Source organism: Populus alba, chromosome 1, assembly GCF_005239225.2.
Source record: "Populus alba chromosome 1, ASM523922v2, whole genome shotgun sequence".
NCBI lineage: Eukaryota > Viridiplantae > Streptophyta > Magnoliopsida > Malpighiales > Salicaceae > Populus > Populus alba.
This window is the reverse complement of record NC_133284.1, coordinates 54,720,291-54,742,392: the sequence shown is the minus strand read 5'-3', so window position 1 is coordinate 54,742,392 and position 22,102 is coordinate 54,720,291. Positions and strand designations below refer to the sequence as shown.

Genomic DNA, 22,102 nt, shown 5'->3' with positions numbered 1-22,102 from the left:
TTATTATGGCCAGCCCCCTCAGGATCAAGTTCATCCTCGGTGAAGTAAAGATAGTTGGTGGCTTGAATTCTACCCACCAAATGCTCTATAGAATCATATGTGATGTCTTGAGGAACATATGCCTCGTTGAGAACCTTTTGAAGGGCATTCCGATGGAGTTCTGAACTTAATATCAGTGATAACAAGGAAATCCTAGCTGGCGTCTTTTTAAGCTGTTCCACCATGCTATATTCAGTATGCCTCATTAACTTCAAAAACTCATTAGCTTCTTCATCACTTACTGGCCTATTAACTTCCTCTGTCTCTACCACATTCTTCCCTTTATCCTTTTTATAGTTTTCTAACTCTTCAGGAGTAAAGCATCTCCCACTTCTGGTGAGTCCTCCTACCTCGGTATTGAAAATTGGGGTAGGATTCGGGCTACAAAAGGAATAACCATAATTATAAGGCAAAGCATTATAATTTCCGCTAACAGGATTCAAAGGCTTGGTTAGGATCATTTTAGGTGGACCCCCTTCAGTTGGTTGATATCGACAAACTTCCTCCTTATTGTCATAACCAGTCAATGTTCCTACCAAATCATCTTCTTCATGTTTCATTAATCTCAACACCCCTAGCGTCATCATACTTTCCACCTCATAATTAAACTCCTCGCAAGAGTCTATATTGTGCCCAAATTGCTGATGATATTTGCAGTATTCGCTCATGCCTCCAACAACTTGCACATTGACTGGTATTTTGAGATACCCAGCTTGTTTTAACATCTTATACAAACTATCCATTGTGACTTTCAGTATTGTTTTACCCTCTTTTACCACCTCCAAGCTATTGACTCCCCCACTTCCTGAGGCATGGTTTGGTAAAGGATTGGACTTCACATTCGGGGAATCATCAAAGGAAATCCACCCTGCTTTGATAAGTTGGAGTATTTTCCTTTTGAATGCAATACATCCATCAATGTTATGACCAGGGGCACCGGCATGGTATTCGCATTTTTGATCAGGTTTATACCAAGCAGGGAATGGTGGTTGTAAAGGGGGTAAAGGAACAAGTGCTATTTGGCCGATGCTAAGAAGCCTTTTATGCATTTCGGCGAGAGTTAGAGGCAATGGCGGAAGTTGTACTTGTTCCTCCGAGAAATTTCTTCTTGGGTGGTAGGTATTGTTGTTTGGGTTGTTTGCGGGATTATTTTGGTTGTGGGTAGGTGAAGCAAATTTTATGTTAGATATGGAAGGAGTAGGTGTGATGGTTTTGAAGTTATAATCGTCTTGGTAGACCTTCCTTCCCCTTCCTCCTCTCTCGATATTATGAATTTCTGATTCTTTCTTCCTTCCAACGAAACCTCTTTTTTCAACTGGATCTACAATTCTCCCCGCTCGAATAGCATGTTCGATCCTTTCAGCTATGAAAACCAGATCGGAGAAATTTTACGCGGCACTACCAACCAAGTACTCAAAATACGGGGCTTTGAAAGTGTTGGAAAATAAACCCGTCATTTCCCTCTCTAGCAATGGAGGGTTAACTTGTGCAGCTGCCTCGCGCCATCTTTGGGCATACTCTCTTACAGACTCTTTATTTCCCTTTTCCATAGCTTGTAGACTTGATCGATCTGGGGCAACATCCATATTAAACTTATATTGCTTAATAAAAGCATCCACCAAGTCCTTCCAACCCTTAATTTTCATGTTATCTAAACGCATATACCAGGCAAGAGCAGCATCACTCAGACTGTCTTGGAAAAAATGGATCAATAACTTCTCATCATGAACCACCTCCGCCATTTTATTACAATATGCCTTAAGATGGGTTATCGGGCATTGAGTTCCAGTATACTTGACAAATTCTGGTACTCTGAATTTCCTGGGAATAACCACATTAGGCACTAAACACATTTCGGCAGCCTTTACCGGGTCATACAAATTATTTCCTTCGATGACCCTCATCCTTTCCTCTAAAGCAGATAGTTTCTCTTGACCATCCTCGTCTACCATTCTATCCCTTTGAGGATCCTCTTCTCTTGGAACCCCTATTGGGAATGTTGGTTGAGCAGGTAGGAAGTGAGCAACATCATGAGGTCCTGATGGCGGAATGAAGGAAGCTGTAGGCATTGGCTGGAATTGAGCTGTGAATGATGGTTGAGAAGATGTTCCTTCTCCAGATTTGGATTTCAAAGCTTGCTCGAGCAGACTAGTAAGCCTTGCTACATCCTCCTTTAGGCTCTCCATCTCTTTTTTGTATTGAGTTTCTAACTGAGCTCTCTCTTCATTGTCCATTTGTGTCCGTAACCGGGTGTTATGGACACGTTTCAGTGGGGGACCTATATTTCACCTGCTATATGCAAAATGTGACATCTTATAAGCATATGCATGAATATGAATGCAACATATTGGGCACGGATTATTTCATGGGAGGGTGACATAACAACCGTTATTCTTTGGATGTTTGGTTAGATCTACATCCGATACTTATTGCAATGCCGAGAGGAGATCTGTTTAACCTTTTACCATTTGAGCTTTCAGCCTTGTACACCCATTTGAATAAAAGTAAATAAAGGTCTTCGCCTTTTTTTATTTAACCCATAAAACTTTCATTACAACAAATGATTCATCTTAATCTATTACAGGGGGAAAGGCGCTGCCTTTATTAGATATAGCTTTTAGAAACATATCGGTGTTGTTCATGCTCCCTCGATACTTCGCGATGTCCCCTCCAACTTGACGAGCCTCTACTCTTAGCCAATGAGCCTCGACCGCAGCTCGATCAATTTGCTCTTGAAACTCCCTTATTCTTTCAGTATGGATCAAGTTGTTTCTGGATAGAGAATTATTAGCAGTATCTAGTATTTGAACATGACTTTCCAACATTTTCTGACTTTCTAGCAATTGTTCGATCTTTGCTTCTCCCTTTGCTAATTTAGTCTTCAATGCCTTTGCTTCAATTTTACTACTATTGAGTTCAGTTCTCAAATTCTGCGTGGCTTTGACTATCTTCTTGGATTTATCCAATTCCAATTCAACATCTTTTAACTGGCTCTTGAGTTCTTTCAAATCTGTTAAACGCTTGCTTGACACAACTTGATTTTTCACGGCCAATTCCTCCCAATACTGGGCCTTCTCCACCAGAAGCATCTTCTCCTCATTGATGACTTTTATGGATTCTAAGTCGTTCATTGCTTTCATCCGATCTCGGCCCAACGAGTCCCTTTCTTCCTCAGCCAATTTCCTCATAGCTTTTTCTTTAGCCAACTGATGTTCTAATGATAGTCTCCAATCCTCCTTTGCTTTAAGCTCGGCTTGCAATTGTTTTACTTGCTCTCTTAGTTCTTCTTCGCAACTCACCCTCTTTCTTCGGGTGCCCACAGATTCTGAAACTTCTACCATGTCGGAGACTCTTCTGTCACGCCATTCGGGATACTTTTCACTAACTGTGGGATTCCTTGATCCATTCTCCTTCTTTATCAGCAATAAAGAGTTCCAATCCTGCTTAATGCTTTCTAACATTTCTATGGCGGCCCCTTTATAGACCCCGGTAAATTGAGCTATGTCAATTGTCCTTGGAATACTTTGTATGCCCCCAAGCTGCCTTACAACTAAAGCAGGTGCGTAACTGATGTATCCCGTTACTCCAATTAATGGTACCCAAGGCTTTTCTCCACAACTCATCAAGCTTGTCATATTCCTCATCCAAGGAGCTTTCCAATTAAAAATGCTTAATGGTAGCCTTTGCAATTTTACCCTCCAATCATCTTCCGAAAAGCTCTCCCATTCTTTTGATACAAACAACTCGAGTGGCTTTTGGTCGAACCACCAGAAATTATTGAATATTGGTGTCTCCGTTTCTATATGACTTAGCAACCAGATGAATAGTAAAGAGACACAACACCTCATGGAACCTTTACCCGTTTTCTTGCAATGACTAAGAGATAGGAAGGTTTCCGCCAAAATCGCGGCACACGGGTTGATCTTTGTCTTTTCATATTCCACAAACAAATTGGCAGCTTCCAAACTGATAATTCCCGTAGTAGAAGGACATAGAACCAAACCAAATATTCCCAAAGCCAATATTCTATGTTTCTCTAATTTAGCATCCGGGTTAGCTTTTTTAGCAATCAGCAACTCCTCTAGCCGTTTCCATCTAAGACCCCCAGAGTTATCTTTTTCTCTATACGGTATTAGTTGAGGGATCCCTAGCAATTTGGCAAGCTCATCCATGGTGTCGTCGATTCTCTGGCGGAAGTACACTGTGTAGGCATCTTCGGGGAATTCAGTCAACACACTATACTCTTCGATGGTAGGTGTCATGTCAACATTTCGGAACGTGAAGCGTCGGTAATCGGGATCCCAAAAATGTATCATGGCTTTTATAGCTGATGGTAAAACTGGCACTTTCAAAAGGTGCAAAATCCTCCCATACTTCATAGCAAATTCTGCTTCATCTATCTGATACTTCGTGAATGAAAACAATCTGCTAGTGTCATTTATTATGCACCTGACATCTTTGAGTGGCGGTGTCCCACTGGCTTTTGGTCTAGGGCAGTCTCCCTCGGTCATTTGCAAGGATTCAGATTCGAGTCCATACTCAACAGTGGTTACCTCACGAATAACGGTCATTATGTCACCCGAAAGTCCTGTGATGAAAATGCTTAAATGTTATGCTCATCTCAATGAAATTATATAGGGACCAACCTAAAGAATAAGTTCTAGTCATTAAATGCATCTGGGTAGTTTTGCTATCTAGTCTCAAAGGTCTTTCGCATGCTCAGTGATCGTCCTCGAAAGGTTGATATGAGTTTTACAAGCAGCGTGAAGATAGAGGCCCTGAGTAAAATCAGTTTGGCATATCAACCACTGTCGAGCAAACAAATCATGCGAGAGTTGGATAGTTTCACGAGCCTTACCCAGGCTAAAGCCATTGGGGTGCCGTTACTTCTCCACTTATCTTAAAGTTGGTACCACACGTATATAAAAAAAAAAAAAATGAGCTTGAATGATATCCATATATATGCATGATAAATATGAATAATTATGCGTGCTAAAACAGTAAAAATAATAAATAAATAAATAAATAAACATAAAATAAAATAAAATAAACAAAATAAAAATAAAATAAAAAAATAAAATAAAATACACAAAAATACATAATAAACAATAAATAAATAAATAAATAGATAACTTGATAAGCACCAACAAAAAACAAAAAAAAATTAAAAAAATTTTAGCAATAAAAGAAACAAAAAAAAACAAAGCTTAGTCCTAAGGTCTCCAGTGGAGTCGCCATTCTGTCACACCCGACATCTCGGCGATCCTAAAAATAAGTTTAAGTCTTTGGAAAGAATAGATTTCTGGCATCATGTTCTTTAATGTGGATAAGGAGTCGTCACCTAATATTATGGTCACTAGGAACCCTAACTGGTCAATAGAGATTCTATGGTTCGGGACTGGTTACGTAAAAGGGAAGATATTATCACCCCTTAAACGTCCTGCCTGAGGCAGGCTGCATTGCTAGTTTCGTCCTAAATTGCGAAATGTTTATTTTTTATGTTATGAAAAAAATTTCATACAATATTCCTGACTCTGGCGCCAGTGAATATTAACTACGAATATTTCCAACTCTGACGTTGATAAATATGACGTAGCTAAAAAAATAAATTTAAATCAAATGTTTTTTATTATATTCCTGACTCTGGCGTCAGTGAATAAACAAGTAGAAATCAATTTAAAATAAAATAAAATAAATTTACATTAGTATTTTTATTATTCCCGACTCTGGCGTCGGTGAATATACTTAAATAAATTTATCCTATTTTATCTTATATGAATAAACAAAATAAAATCAATTCGTTGCTTTATCAAATTATTTTTACACATGTGAAACAAAAATAAAATAAGATAAATTTACCTTAGTATTTTTATTTATTCCCGACTCTGGCGTCGGTGAATATACTTAAATAAATTTATCCTATTTTATCTTATATGAATAAACAAAATAAAATCAATTCGTTGCTTTATCAAATTATTTTTACACATGTGAAACAAAAATAAAATAAAATAAATTTACCTTAGTATTTTTATTTATTCCCGACTCTGGCGTCGGTGAATATACTTAAATAAATTTATCCTATTTTATCTTATGTGAATAAACAAAATAAAATCAATTCATTGCTTTATCAAATTATTTTTACACATGTGAAACAAAAATAAAATAAGATAAATTTACCTTAATATTTTTATTTATTCCCGACTCTGGCGTCGGTGAATATACTTAAATAAATTTATCCTATTTTATCTTATGTGAATAAACAACATAAAATCGATTCATTGCTTTATCAAATTATTTTTACGCATGTGAAACAAAAATAAAATAAAATAAATTTACCTTAGTATTTTTTATTCCCGACTCTGGCGTCGGTGAATATACTTAAATAAATTTATTCTATTTACTTTATGTGTTTTTTTTAGTCAATGAATAAATAAATAAAACAATAAATTCATTTATGTATATATTTTTTTACCTACACAATTTTTATATATATTTTTTACATGTTTATCTTTTTTTTTATTTTTTAGTTTTGGGCTGGGCCGGGCTAAACCCAGCCCAGCAAGTGGCTGGGCTCCGCTCAGCCCCACAGGGGCTGGGCTAAACCCAGCCAGCCTGGCCCGGGTCACTGGCCCAAAGCCAGTGACCCGGCTAAAAACAGGATGCACGCGTGAAATAAATCACGCGTGCATTCAACAGTGCGAAGGTAATTAAATTACCTTCGCACTGTTCAAACTTCAAACAACTAATTAGACATTGAAGAACTGAGAAAAAAATGGAAAAGGCGCACCTGTTTCTGGCGATCGAAGAAGGCTGCAGCGCTGGTGGAGTTCGACTGCTTGCGATTTCAAACGATGCTGATGAAGGTTGCAACGCTGGTGTGGGTTCTACTGCTTTCAGTCCAATGCCAATGGTTCGGTGATCGATTGGGATCCTGTTTCAGAAGGCGGTGAAGAAGGCTGCGGCGCTGGTGGAGTTCGACTGAGTTCTGTTGATAATCGATGGTTAGGGGATTAATTGCTTTCTTGTAGGAACGAAAACAAGATTGATCCGTGACTCCCCTCCTCCTTTCTCTCTTTGTCTGCGTTGGTATTTTTGTTTGGTTTATGCCCTTTTTTGTTCCTCTGTTTTGGGTTGATGTTTCTGTTCCTCTCTATATATTTTTTTGTTCTGTTTTTGATTGCTCTGTTTGCCTTTTTGGGAATTCTGGGTTTCTCTTTCGTGTTTTTTCTGGGTTTTTTGCTCTCGTTTTTCTCCCCCCCACGAGGTCTTCTTCGCTTCGCTTTTATAGAGGCAGCGGCAGCCTCGGTGGTGGTAACGGCTGGCCTCCCCTAAATGCTCCGTAACCGACGCCTTTAATGGAGAAAACGTCCGCGCCAACGGACGAAACGCCTCTGCCTTTAATGGCAGAGAGCCGTTGCAGAGATGATGAATAGTTGTTGCAAAACGAAACCGTTTTGCTTGGCGGCGAATTTGGTCCTTGTGATACTTCTAATTTTGCAATCAAACCCCTGGTTAAAATATAATTGGACCCTTACATTTCTGCGCCATTTTCAAGTTGGTCCTTGGATTTTAATTTTTCCAATTTGGACCCCAATTAAACCCCAAACTTTAATATGTCTTCGATTAAGTCCCTGATTGGATTAATTAAATTAATTTCAAATTCAATTAAGTCCAAAAACTTATCAATTCTCCAATTAAACCCTTAATTGGATTAATTAAATTAATTTCAAGCTCAATTAAGTCTCAAAACTTATCAATCCTCCAATTAAACCCTTATTTGGAGTAATTAAATTAATTCCAAGCTCAATTAAGTCTCAAAACTTATCAATGTTCCAATTAAACCCTTATTTGGAGTAATTAAATTAATTCCAAGCTCAATTAAGTCTCAAAACTTATCAATTTTCCAATTAAACCCTTGATTGGATTAATTAAATCCATTTTCGAACTTAATTAAGTCTCACAACTTATCAATCATGTTACCTTTAACCCAAATTTTAATTCATTCTTTATTTATTTCATTTTACTTGTTTTTTTTCATCATTATTATTTTTTATCATCATTTTTTTTATCCTTTTTTAGTAAATAAAATAATTAAAATAAAAATGGTCAAAATTTGGGTTATGACATCTTCCTTGCAATTTACGAGTCGCAAACACTTGAAATACTAAGGGAAAAATGAGCTTTTAAGCACATTGAATCTCATTAGATTTCTATCTTAGCTGTCTTTTAATTCATAGGTTATAAATTTAGTTCAAATCAAACACAGATTTCAAGATATCTGAATTGTTTTTTCTTGGCACTTTGTAGACATATCTAAGGGTATGATTTATATTGGTCAAGGGTCCGTGGTTCTAGATTAAAAAACACCAACACCATAGCAATTATAAGGCAAACCAAACACTAAGTAGCTTACCTTAGGTAGGGCGTATTAGCGATGCTAAAACCTTCTCTTTACGCAACCAGTCTCTTGCCTTAGAATCTCTGAAAGACCGGTTAAGTTTCCTAGTGACCATAATACTGGGTGGTGACTTCCTTATTCACAAAAAAAAAAAAAAATCAATTTAGGGTCGCCGCACTCCGCTGCGAGGGTGCGACAAGATGACGACTCCACTAGGGACCCTTAGACTAGGCTTGGTAATTTGTTTGTTTATGCTATGTATTGTTGGTTTTTGTTTTTTATATGAATGGTTTACTTTGTTCAAAAGGTTTAGGATGCATTTTTACATCTTATCATGCATTATATATTGGATATGGGTAAGATCTTTTTGAATCCTGTCACGCATCACCTTTATTTTTATTATCTTTTTGAAAGCACACACATTAAACTTTAAGTTAAGTGGGAGACTAACATGTTACCTTATGACTTGAGTCACTGTTTAAATTTGTGTAAACCCCAACTCTTTGCTGAGTGTTTAGACTGATAGTGATTGGTACATGTGCCATCCCACTATCTGTTGAAGCCCTATATTGCCTTTACGAGGGTGATCACTAGGACAATAAAAAACCCTCTTTAGAGACCAAGTAGTGAACATACCTTATGTCTCACATAAAAAGAACTAGAACCTGCCCTTAGAGTGTATGCTCCATAATATCTTTTGCATCAAAACAAGTCTAACCCCAAGGCATCTTTAATTGCAGGACTTGTGAACGAAATGGCCACCACTGCTAAATTTTTCATCATGGAATATGGAAAAATTATAAACTGTCACAATTGATTAAAGGAGACTGTCTTAGAAGCAATGCTATCACCAATCAAGAACTTGAATTGCACTATGAACAAATTAATGGCTCACTTCCATTAACTACTAATTGGCCACCACTGCACTATGAACAAAATCACTAAAAAAAACCAAAATCAATTTAGGGTCGCCGCGCTCCGCTGCGAGGGTGCGACAGGATGACAACTCCACTAGGGACCCTTGGACTAGGCTTGGTAATTTGTTTGTTTATGCTATATATTGTTGGTTTTTGTTTTTTATATGAATGGTTTACTTTGTTCAAAAGGTTTAGGATGCATTTTTACATCTTATCATGCATTATATATTGGATATGGGTAAGATCTTTTTGAATCCTATCACGCATCACCTTTTTAATTGCAGGACTTGTGAACGAAATGGCCACCAATGCTAAATTTTTCATCATGGAATATGGAAAAATTATAAACTGTCACAATTGATTAAAGGAGACTATCTTAGAAGCAATGTTATCACCAATCAAGAACCTGAATTGCACTATGAACAAATTAATGGCTCACTTCCATTAACTACTAATTGGGGACAAAATAGTTTGTTCGGGTTTTTTGGGCTACAGTATAAATACCGATTTGCCATTAATGGCACAAAATTTTAACCTTTAGGTTAAGGCTTTCTTTTGTCTTTTAAAATAAATAAATAGTGAAGATACAATCATGCCCTTAAGGGAGGGAATATGCATGTGTCGAAGGGCTTCTCCATCCTTTTTTTTTTATTAAAACAGTTCAAATATGAAATTATCCTTAGGTTTCAACAAAAAAAAAGATTGCATGTAATGGTCTTTTCATCATTTTCATATAATATATTGTAAATATCATGTGGGGTTAAGGGTAATTGGATATTTGCATGTATATAAATTTTTGTTTATATTCAGAAATGGCTGATGTGTGCTGAGTAAGCGCTATTGCACTATTTGGGTGGCGCGTGAAGCCCCAAAAAAGAACCGAGCATCATTCAATGCACCTCTCCACCCAAAGCGTAATGGCGGAACCCAAGTAAACATGGGTCAAACATATTTGTCAAACCCAAATAAATGTGGGTCTGACATATTTACCAGCCCAAGATGCCTGAACTTAACTGACGCTAAGTCCAAAGTGTGTAGATGTGGTAGTAAGCCAAGTCCACAGTAAAGTGAGTCTAGCATGTTTGTAAGACCCAAGTAAACACGGATTAGACATGTTTGTCAAACCCAAGTAATGTGAGTTTAACATGGTTACCAGATCCAAGGTGACTGGACTTGGTTGGCGCCAAGTCTAGAGTGTTTGGATGTGACAGATAGCTAAGTTCAAAGTAATGTGAGTCTGACATATTTTCCAGACCCAAATAAACATGGGTATGACATGTTTATTTGTTGTTGTTGTTGCCACCTAATTTTTGACCCAGTATTTTAATAAATTTTTGAGAAAAACAAAAATATAGAAAAAAAGCAATGAAAACCCAAAAAATACATTCTTGATATATTTGCATTGTTTTTAGCATTTTCAGTGTCATCTCAAAAGAATTTAAAATTTCAAAGGTTTTTCGAACACGTTCGACTTTTAACACGTTATTTTTAACATAATTGATTTTTCTCATTGAGTCGATGTTGATATTACTTGTTTTTTTTTTTTTTTAAATACAAAACAAAATAAAAAAAATCAAAATTAAAAAAAAAAATAAAAAAAAAAATTAAAGGACCAATGTATTTTAGGGATCAAATCACTTTGCCTATAAATAGAGATCACAACACATATAAAAGAGGGGGTTTAAAGAATATAGGAAATACAACAAAACCCTAAAACCCATCTTTACCAACACAAGTCGCCACCCCTTCGTAGCTTTTGGTTTTCTTTCTCCCAACCTCTCCATCATCCCTCTTCCCCAGCTCCACCCATAACAGACTCCCCTTTCCCCCCCCTTTTGGTTTAGCCCTATTTCCTTTGATCCTAGCCTCCCTACATACAGACCTTCCTCTATCTCTTCCGATCTGCCCTTCCAGAGAATGAGCAGAACCATTTGAAACCTTTTATTAAGTGGAGGCAATTTTTATTTTATAAAGTATAATTGTTAAATATAAATTTTTAATTTTTTTTTTGTCTAATAAAAATCTATTTAGAGGTAATTTTCATTTCATAAAATATAATAGGTAAATATAACTTTTTTTATTCTTATTTTTTTTAAAAAAATAAGGATCTTAGTTAATTGCTCGAGTTTTCCAATTCCTCCGGCAGGCTATGGATGAATAACATCATATCATATCATATCGTAAACGTGTCGATCGAAATAACTTGAACTTTTGAATAGATGTATATACGGTGGCGTGATGATGAAAGTCCATGACTACGATAGGACATTGACTGTTCATAACAATTGTTTTCACTCATAATTTGGCCGGTTCCTAGTGTCAAAGCAAAAAAGGCTAGCTTCTAATAAACAGAAAATTTTTTTAAAAAAAGAGAGAGAAAAATATCAAATCCTTTGTCTTGTGATCACTAGCCAGTTAGGTTTAAACGAAGAAATTAAAGAGATTGAGGCGTGCAGGTCCCTCACCGTATGGAAAAGAAAGGAAGAAAAACGTGGTTCCCACATTTTACTCATTTTTTCCTTGAATAATAATAATATTAGTTTCCACTCTCCATAACTATTATTACAAGCTTACCAGAGTAGAAGTAATAAATCAAGCAATTATGATCCCACCAGATATGGATGAGTAATAAAGTTGGCACATTACTAATTATGATTTAAACAGCACTAATTAATTTAGGAAAAGGGTCTCCTTATAACTGTTTGCGTTATAATTTGGTTTTTAAATTGTTTTTTATACTATTTTTTATTTAAAAAACCATCAAATTGATGTTTTTTAGGTGTTTATTTATATTTTTAATGTGATGATATAAGAAATAAAAAGATATTCTAAGACAATATTAATTATTTTAATACATTTTTATTTAAAAAAACTCATTTATTAATGACTTCATGGTGTCCCACGAAAATAATTTAACCTATATGGAATCAAAATAGAAAAAAGAAAAATTAACCATATATCTCCTTTAATTCCCTTTCATAGCATTCTTTTTAAATCAATAGTACGTAAATAATACTTATAAATTAATTTACATATACATTACTCGAGATTATATTCATTTTTCAATCAATTTTAAAAACACAACCTTAAATAAGTTTAATGATGATGTTAAATTTCGAGCTCATTTTTTTTTAAAAAAAGGTAAAATCTCCTCAAGATCAGATCTTATAAGGCATTCTCTCTTTTGTTGTAGCGTAAATTAGTTTAGAGATACTATTCTCATCGCGAAAAAAAAGAGTTTGGATGTTAAAGAAAAGTCCAAATCTGTAGGCTTTGGAAGATTGCAGATGCAGTGCCTGCCAAACCCTAGATATGGCATTAAATCAGGATGTGCAGCGGCAATCAGACGTCTATTCTAAGCTAACCAATTCCAGCTAATGTCCCTACCATTTGCATATATATTTTTGGACACGTTTCCTGTAATATATATATATATATATATATATATATATATATATATATATATATATATATATATATATATATAAACTACATTTCAAACGCACAGTATTATGCACATCTTCCGAGTCAAATATTTCGAAAGGGTCCACAATACCTCCACCTCAATTCGTTCACTAATTGCCGTTACTATTACCAGCTAGACCAGCTGGTTTTTGTCCTCCTTTTTCACCCGCTCAAGGAGACCTAAGGGAATACTTCTATTGTTTCAAATTTTCAAAAGAAATCAGCACCTTCATTCCAACGAAATTTTCAATCTGGGTGCGTGGCGCCTAAGGTAAGATCCCATCAAGAAAGAATTGATCAATATTGTCTTTCTATATGAAAAAAAGGGTTAAAAAAACAGAAAAGGAGAGCAATTATGATACCATCGACTCGATCAATTGTAATCTGCATGAATATTGAGATGAACTAGAATGAATGAATGGATGAACTGATGAGGAGAGGGACGCTCGTGTGGTAAGATGAAAAGGACACATAATTAACAAACAGTACTCCTCGTGGGGTACCTTCACACTTCCACAAGTTGGGAAATTAAATAGTGACCAAGGAGGAGTTAATGGACAACGTTAATGAAAAGTCTTGGCTTTGGTAAGAGGAAGGGGCCACACTCTTGTCTTGATATACAATCAACATATTATACAATATATATAAAAGGGATATGGGTTCAGAAATCTGCCTGGATTCCGCTGTTTTCTATCTGAGAGCAAGTAGTGTGTGCTTATTTCTTCTCAATAATCGCTGTCGTATTTAATCTCTTTAATTAGTTCGCTATAATCAAGTTTCAAATTTCTACCCGGTTATCCGTCCATGCATCTTACAAGTCTACATGGAAAAGGACCTCTTGTCTCATCTCTCTAGCTACCTACTTGACTGCACGTGTCGTGGGGTTGTGTCCTGTGGAAGAGATGGGTTTGTCCTCTTCCTTTTAAGAATAATGTTTTAACTTGCAAGGGAGCAGCTAGCAGACTTTGATATCGCGAAGCCTAGCTAGCCCACGGGGTTAATTATTATATATTTTGAATTTTACGAGGAATGTGAAACATTGAGGAGGCAGCAGCTAGGTAGGAGACGAAAAGATGTACTCGTGTGGTGTGTGTATAGAGACAAAATGCTTCCCCACTCCCCTTTTTTCTTTTTTCTTTTTCTCATGTGATTTGGTGCTCACACACTTCCAAGTTCCATCCAATATCCATAGCCATCTAGCCGGCCCGACGTCCCGCGCCCCGTGCCTGCCTATGCTTAGCCTTCAAGAATCAAAGATGTCTACACATGTTGGTGGTTATCGTCAATTAATATTGACATAGAAAAACTAGTGCCCCATAGTAGAGGGAACCCACCACTTTCCAAGCAAGATGTTGTCCCTTCCACTACATCCGATATCCCTACGCCAAGGGATTCTCTCTCTTTATTTAATCTTAATTACATCTTAGGGTTTAGGGTTTCAGTTCCATCGATCATGCATGATCGATGCAAGAGATCATCGATGAGCATGCATCCTCTTATGCTGCCTTGGCTAATTAAGCAAGCCTCTTCTTGTTGTAGTGCAATAACCATTGACATGTGTTTTTCTCAGTTAATTTCTCTTTGGGTCTATCTTACCTAACGTCATTACCTCTCCCTCTGTGGTTGGGTGTTCTACTTCTCATTCACTATGGCTTCTTCAACTACAAATTAAGTGTAGGAAATTAATTAATATAATATACTATATCATGCATCAAGGAAATAAAATTAACAACAACAACATTGCACTTTACAGCTATCGTTGCTTCATTCTTGCTTGCCAATCCATGTCCATATATATATAATTTGTGGGGGTTTAATATTGACTCTTAAGAATAAAATATATAAGGAACGTGCATGCCCATATGTTCTTATTAGTGGCAATTATTTGACAAATTCTATCTTTCAATAATAAAATAATAAAATCTACTTGGAATGCACTTAATTAAGTATATATGAAGTAAATAAATTTGCTATACATGTACTTCTATCTTACCTCTGCGAATTCAATTGCTTAAAACCTGATTACGAAACTCAATTTTAACACTTAAAAATTAAGAGTTGGTTCATAGTGGATACATAGATAGGAATATGAACCTGTGGCCAATTTGATGTGTATTTAGTTTTGGCACAAGATGTTGCTATCTCCTCTCATTATTATTATTATTATTAATTGCCTATTTATGTGGACAAAATACAAACGTTTTGTACACGATTCAAACATTATTATTATTAATTAATTGCTTATGTGAACAAAATACAAACGATTTTTTCAAACAATAAAGTAGATGGGTCAAGATAGATAGACAGATAAATGTAGTAAGTGGGTGTTTGGTGATGCGGTGTAGAGTATTTTTCAATTAAAAATATATTAAAATAATATTTTTTTAATTTTTATGTGAGCACATTCAAACTATATATATAATTAAAAACATTAATTTAATATTTTTCAAATAAAAAACAATTTGAAAAAACACTAACTATCATTAGCATTAGATAATGTATATATTATAAAATAAATATAATTCAACTCTGAACGAATCAAAAGTAATGCCGAAGAATAAAAGGCTGGTTCATTAATTAAATTAAAAACTAATCGAGGAATTGTACATATTCCCAATATTAACATAGATTAATTATATAAATCATGAATGGCAATGAAAATAAAGAAGGGAAACTTGACAGCTTTGATTGAGTTGCCCTTCGGGTACTCCACTACAAGTATAATTTCATGTCATGTGAGTTATTTTTATATATACTAGCCTGATATTTGCTAGCAATTGACTTGGAAAATTCTTTACTTTACTTATCGTAATAATAATAACAACAAGGAAGAAGAGGAGGAGGAGAATGATTAGAATCTTTTTAATAGTATTATTGCTGTGTGAACTGAAGAGCATGCTAGCTTGAGTTAGGATCAGCGCTGCTACTGCCTCTATAAGAAATTTCCCCAGTAACAACACAAAATGGTAATCCTAATACAAACATGTATCGGGTCGGGTGCAAATTAATTTTCATGGAACGTGAAATTTGAGAGAGAGAGAGAGAGAGAGAGAGAGCAAATAGGCTGGGGTTTTCTTCATCTTTTTCTTGTGTTTTGCCATACTTGCACACCTGAATACATTCGAATCGAACATGGCGGTGAGTAAACTAAACTACATCATCATCGAAGATGATTCAGAGATGAAAAGAAATGAGTACTGGAGGGGCGGGGCGGGCCAGTGAAGTGCCAAAAAAGGGGCAAACTTAGGGTAGTGAGCTAGCGTGTCTTGTGGCATGTTAAGATGGGATACACGTTGGGGGTAAAAAGCTACAGATTTCTAGTTATTATGCACGAGTATATGAGGATGTAGCTTTCTCAGTATTTTATTTAATTAAATTCGGGAAATGAAAGATTTTCGATACAGTAGAAGAAAGTAGCGTGGAGGATGAAAGATTAAAGAAAGGAAAAGAAATGGAGGTGAGAAATGGAATATATATATATATATATACACATATTTTGAGAGAGGGAGGGAGGGAGAGGCGTACAAGCAAGCCAAAAGCTCCTCCTCCTAGCTCCTAGAAAAGATGGAGTTGGGAAGGGAGAGAGAAGAGAGGATCAAATCCAAAGGTTTGACTGTACCCGAAAAATGAGAACAAATTTTAAAAAATAAGTGGGGGAGCAACAGATTCACATCTCCCACAATTCACTCTTCCCTTCCCTTCCATCCTCTCTCTGCCTTCTCTCTCTCTCTCTCTCTCTCTCTCTCTCTCTCTCTGTGTTCCCTTGCCTACCCCCAATGCACCACCATTCAACTTGTCCTCTCAAGAGACTCCCTACTACTAATATTCTATTCTCCTCCCCCCCCCTCTGAAATGTGTGCGTGTGGAGATGTCACTTTACTTGGTCTTGACATCTTTTTCTTTCTTTACTTCTATGCCTGTTTTCTTCTCCTCCTCCTTTAACTAAGCCTCCACCTCTGCCTTGCACCTGGGCTGAGCAGCCTAGCACGACTGCTTGTTCTTGTTCGTGTTTTCTGGCTGATTCTTGAATAATTTTGGTTTATTTAAGTGGCAACGATGCTATTTCTAGTACTAGTTTATGTCTGTCACACGGTGGTAATGCTATCTGTCAACAAGTGACAGCCGACATTTCTTTCTTTCTGCACATCGTACCCTTCCCCTCACACACACACGCACTCTTCTGTCCTCTTCCTTAACTGATTCTCTGATTTCCTTGGAGTTAATTTGTACTCTACAAGAAACCATCACATCACCTTCCCTCTACTTCATAACTTCTCCAGGTAAATCCCCCTTCTTCTCTCTCTTTTTTTATTTTTTGATGTTACTATTATCAGTTTTTTGGGGAAAAGGTTTGGAATTTTAGCACACTGATTACTACCTTGATAGTGATTTCCACCTTCTCTTTCTTTTCTCAATTTATTATTAATTAATACTACTTTTTTCTTTTTTTTCAGATTTTCAAGCAACAAGTCAAAGTTTGGAAATTTAGTGAAATATTAAAACCTCAGAAGAGGATTTACATTAAGAGCAGAATCTCTAAATGCTTTGGGAGAGGTGCTTCTTTGATTGGAAGGAAGATACAGAGAAAGCTAACAGACAGAAGAAAGGAGAGATTAAGCTTTCATTTTTTCAAGATTGGTTCAATTGCACCAGTTATGCAGAGAGACTAATTAAGAGGGGATATTTCAGCAAATCTGAACACCCAGATTAACCCCAAAAGAAAAAAAAAAATGAAGAAACAATGGAGGATATCATCACGAAGGCCACCACCCAAAGCCATGAATTACAATCTTTGGTTATGTGTTGCTGTTGCTATTTATGCCATCATCATCACAAACCAGAGGGTTGTCATCGCAGCAAAGTACCAATAATGAAGTTGTGGGATTATTAGCCTTCAAGAAATCCTCTGTTCAATCTGATCCAAATAATTTATTAGCCAACTGGTTCCCGAATTCTGCTACTCCATGTTCATGGTCAGGCATCTCTTGTTTCTCTTGATTCCCATGTCACCACTCTCAACCTCACCAACGCTGGTCTCATTGGAACCCTAAACCTCTATAACCTAACTGGGGCCTTGCCATCTCTCAATCATCTTTATTTGCAAGGCAATTCTTTCTCTGCTTCTGATCTTTCTGCCTCCTCTTCTTGTGTTCTTGAGAGTCTTGACTTGTCTTCAAACAACATCTCGGACCCTCTTCCAAAGAAAGTCCTTTTTTGAGTCTTGCAATCACCTCTCTTTATGTTAATCTCTCTCATAATTCCATTCCTGGTGGTTCCCTTCGATTTTAGTCCTTCCTTTGCTACAGCTTGACCTCTCTCGCAATACTATTTCTGATTCTACCTGGCTGGCCTACTCTCTTTCCACCCTGCCAGAACTTGAATCTTCTTAACTTCTCCGATAACAAGCTCGCTGGAAAACTTGCGGTAACTCCCTTGTCCTGCAACAGTTTATCGGTTTTAGACCTATCATACAATCTATTATCTGGGGAGATACCACCTAATTTTGTTGCAGACTCTCCATCTCTCAAATATTTGGATCTCTCACACAACAAACTTCTCTGCCAACTTCTCCAGCCTTGATTTTGGGCACTATTGCAATCTTACTTGGCTCAGTTTGTCACAAAATAGGCTCTCCGGCATTGGATTTCCATTAAGTTTGAGGAACTGTGTGCTTCTACAGACGCTTAACCTCTCCCGTAACGAGCTACAATTAAAGATTCCTGGTACCTTTTTGGGGGAGTTTTCACGAATTTAAGGCAGTTGTCTCTGGCTCACAATCTGTTTTATGGTGACATTCCTCTTGAGTTGGGACAGACCTGTGGAACTCTACAGGAAATGGATCTATCAGCAAACAAACTCACTGGTGGCTTGCCGCTGACTTTTGCATCGTGTTCTTCTATGCAGAGTCTGAATCTTGGCAGCAATCTACTCTCCGGGAATTTCCTCACTACTGTTGTAAGCAATCTTCAAAGTCTGATATATCTGTATGTTCCATTCAACAACATTACCGGTTACCGTGCCTCTGTCTCTCGCAAATTGTACTCAACTTCAAGTGCTTGACCTCAGTTCTAATGGCTTCACGGGGGATGTTCCTGCTAAGTTGTGTTCCTCCTCGAACCCAACCGCACTCCAAAAGTTACTCCTAGCTGATAATTACCTATCAGGAAAAGTTCCATCAGAGCTTGGAAGCTGCAAAAAACCTGAGGAGCATTGATCTTAGTTTCAACAGCTTGAATGGACCAATTCCCTTGGAGGTTTGGACCTTGCCGAATCTTTTGGACTTGGTTATGTGGGCAAACAATCTCACTGGTGAGATCCCGGAAGGCATTTGTGTGTTAATGGAGGAAACCTCGAGACTTTGATTCTCAATAAACAATCTCATCACAGGAACCATTCCTCGGTCCATTGGCAATTGCACTAATATGATTTGGGTTTCCCTTTTCCAGCAACCGGCTTACTGGAGAAATTCCTGCTGGCATTGGAAATCTAGTTAATCTGGCTGTTCTCCAAATGGGTAACAATTCACTTACTGGGAAAGTACCACCAGAGATTGGCAATTGCCGGAGCCTCATTTGGCTTGATTTGAACAGCAACAACCTAAGTGGTCCTCTCCCACCCGAGCTTTGCAGACCATGCTGGTCTAGTTGTTCCTGGAATTGTATCCGGGAAGCAGTTTGCATTTGTAAGAAATGAGGGTGGAACATCATGCCGAGGAGCTGGGGGACTGGTTGAATTTCAGGGGATCCGGCCAGAAAGGTTGGAAAATCTTCCTATGGTTCACTCTTGTCCTACAACAAGAATTTATTCTGGCATGACGGTTTATACATTCGTCACAAATGCAGCATGATATTCCTTGATCTTGCCTACAATTCGTTGTCAGGAACTATCCCTCAAAATTTTGGTTTGATGAGCTATTTGCAGGTCTTGAACTTGGGGCACAATAAGCTAACCGGAAATATTCCTGACAGTTTTGGAGGTTTGAAAGCAATTGGAGTTCTGGATCTCTCACACAATGATCTCCAAGGATTTCTACCAGGGTCTTTAGGGACTCTCTCATTTCTTAGTGATCTTGATGTGTCGAACAACAACCTCACTGGTCCTATCCCTTCTGGAGGGCAGCTAACTACTTTCCCCCAATCCAGGTATGAAAACAATTCTGGCCTCTGCGGTGTACCATTGCCCCCTTGTAGCTCTGGAGGTCACCCACAAGGTTTTTACCACTCAGGGAAAGAAGCAATCTGTGGAAGTAGGGGTGGTCATTGGCATCGCATTTTTTGTCTTTATGCCTCTTTGGTCTTACATTGGCTCTTTATCGAGTAAAGAGGTACCAGCGGAAGGAAGAACAGAGGGAGAAGTACATCGACAGCCTCCCAACTTCAGGTAGCAGCAGCTGGAAACTTTCAGGTGTTCCTGAGCCTTTGAGCATCAACATTGCCACTTTCGAGAACCTCTAAGAAAGTTGACTTTTGCCCATCTACTTGAAGCTACGAATGGTTTCAGTGCTGATAGCTTAATAGGGTCTGGTGGATTTGGAGAGGTATTACAAGGCACAACTAAAAGATGGATGTGTTGTTGCTAATATAAGAAGCTGATTCATGTCACAGGTCAGGGGGACAGAGAGTTTATGGCAGAAATGGAAACTATTGGGAAGATCAAGCACCGCAACCTGGTTTCCTTTGCTGGTTTACTGCAAAATTGGAGAGGAGAGGCTTCTTGTGTATGAATACATGAAATGGGGGAGTTTAGAGTCTGTTTCTTCATGACAGGTCCAAAGGAGGATGCTCAAGGCTTGATTGGGCAGCAAGAAAGAAGATTGCAATAGGCTCAGCAAGAGGACTTGCTTTCCTACATCACAGCTGCATACCTCACATTATCCACCGTGACATGAAGTCTAGCAATGTTCTTTTAGATGAAAACTTTGAAGCTCGGGTTTCGGATTTTGGAATGGCAAGATTGGTGAACGCCCTTGACACACATCTTAGCGTGAGTACACTTGCAGGAACTCCAGGTTAATGTGCCCCCTGAGTATTATCAGAGCTTTAGATGCACATCAAAAAGGGGATGTCTACAGCTATGGTGTCATACTTCTGGAGCTCCTCTCAGGCAAAAAGCCAATAGATTCCGCTGAGTTTGGTGATGATAACAACCTTGTTGGGTGGGCAAAGCAGCTATATATAGAGAAGAGAAGCAATGGGATACTGGACCCTGAGTTAATGACACAAAAATCTGGAGAAGCTGAATTATACCAGTATTTGAGAATCGCATTCGAGTGCCTTGATGACAGGCCTTTCAGACGGCCGACCATGATACAGGTTATGGCTATGTTCAAAGAGCTTCAGGTTGACTCTGAAAGCGATATCCTAGATGGTTTCTCTTTGAAAGATGCAAGCATTGATGAATTCAGGGAGAAAGAGTCTAGCTAATGATGTTTAGCTTTTGATTGGACTATAAGGTTTTGTCTTTTGGCACCTTTGATCTGCTCTGCCTGCGATTACAGATATGGAAGTGGTCATTTGCGCTTCTGAATTGGATATGGGGTAATCCTTCAAATTTCAGCTACTGTAAATAATAGAATGCTGAAATGACACAGAAAGTTGCAGGAAAATGGGGAGAGAACAAACGAACAGGTCCTTCAGTTGCTCAACGATGGGCAACTTATACTTTTTGTTTCCCATTGATCATGATGTACAATGCAAAAGACTTGAAACTTTGTTTCTCTTCCACCATTAGCTTCTTTATTCCGTCACAGTTTTTGCTAACTGATGATTCACTATTTTGTTTGTTTATTTTACAATTATTGCTGTTTATAGGAAAGCTATGATTTTAGAAATGAACACACTGTTCTGTAAAGTTGTAGTGGTAGCATTGTTGGAAAGTAAATCACAAGTGCATTTAGTAGTGAACTTCAGTAGATTGATGCGGAGTGGATTAAGGCAATTGATTCAGGAATATGATGATCCACAAGCATTTCTTTTCCAGTCAACCTCTGTAACATTCCCATTAGTCTTTTGCCCTTTTCCTTTTACGTATCGTCATGAAGGGCTATACCGTTTCAAGCTGCTTTAGATTTATTACACACCCCAAATCAAGTTGCAAACGCACGCCGCCATCCATTTAGCTGAAGCACCCCTGGGGAGGCTGCTAAAGATTATCCAAGTTTCTTTTTCAAGAACACTGCAGAATTTTTACATCATCTTATTGAGATTCGTTGAGAATGTAACAAGAAAGTTTAGGGAAAAAGCCAGTGGTCTTGCAACATCATAAAAATAGACCTGTGAAGACT

General features: G+C 37.5%; 1 pseudogene; it reads left to right on the top strand.

Annotated features, from left to right (window-relative positions):
• Positions 1 to 17,368: 17,368 nt before the first annotated feature.
• On the top strand, positions 17,369 to 21,485 carry LOC118040175 (serine/threonine-protein kinase BRI1-like 1; annotated as a pseudogene).
• Positions 21,486 to 22,102: the final 617 nt, after the last annotated feature.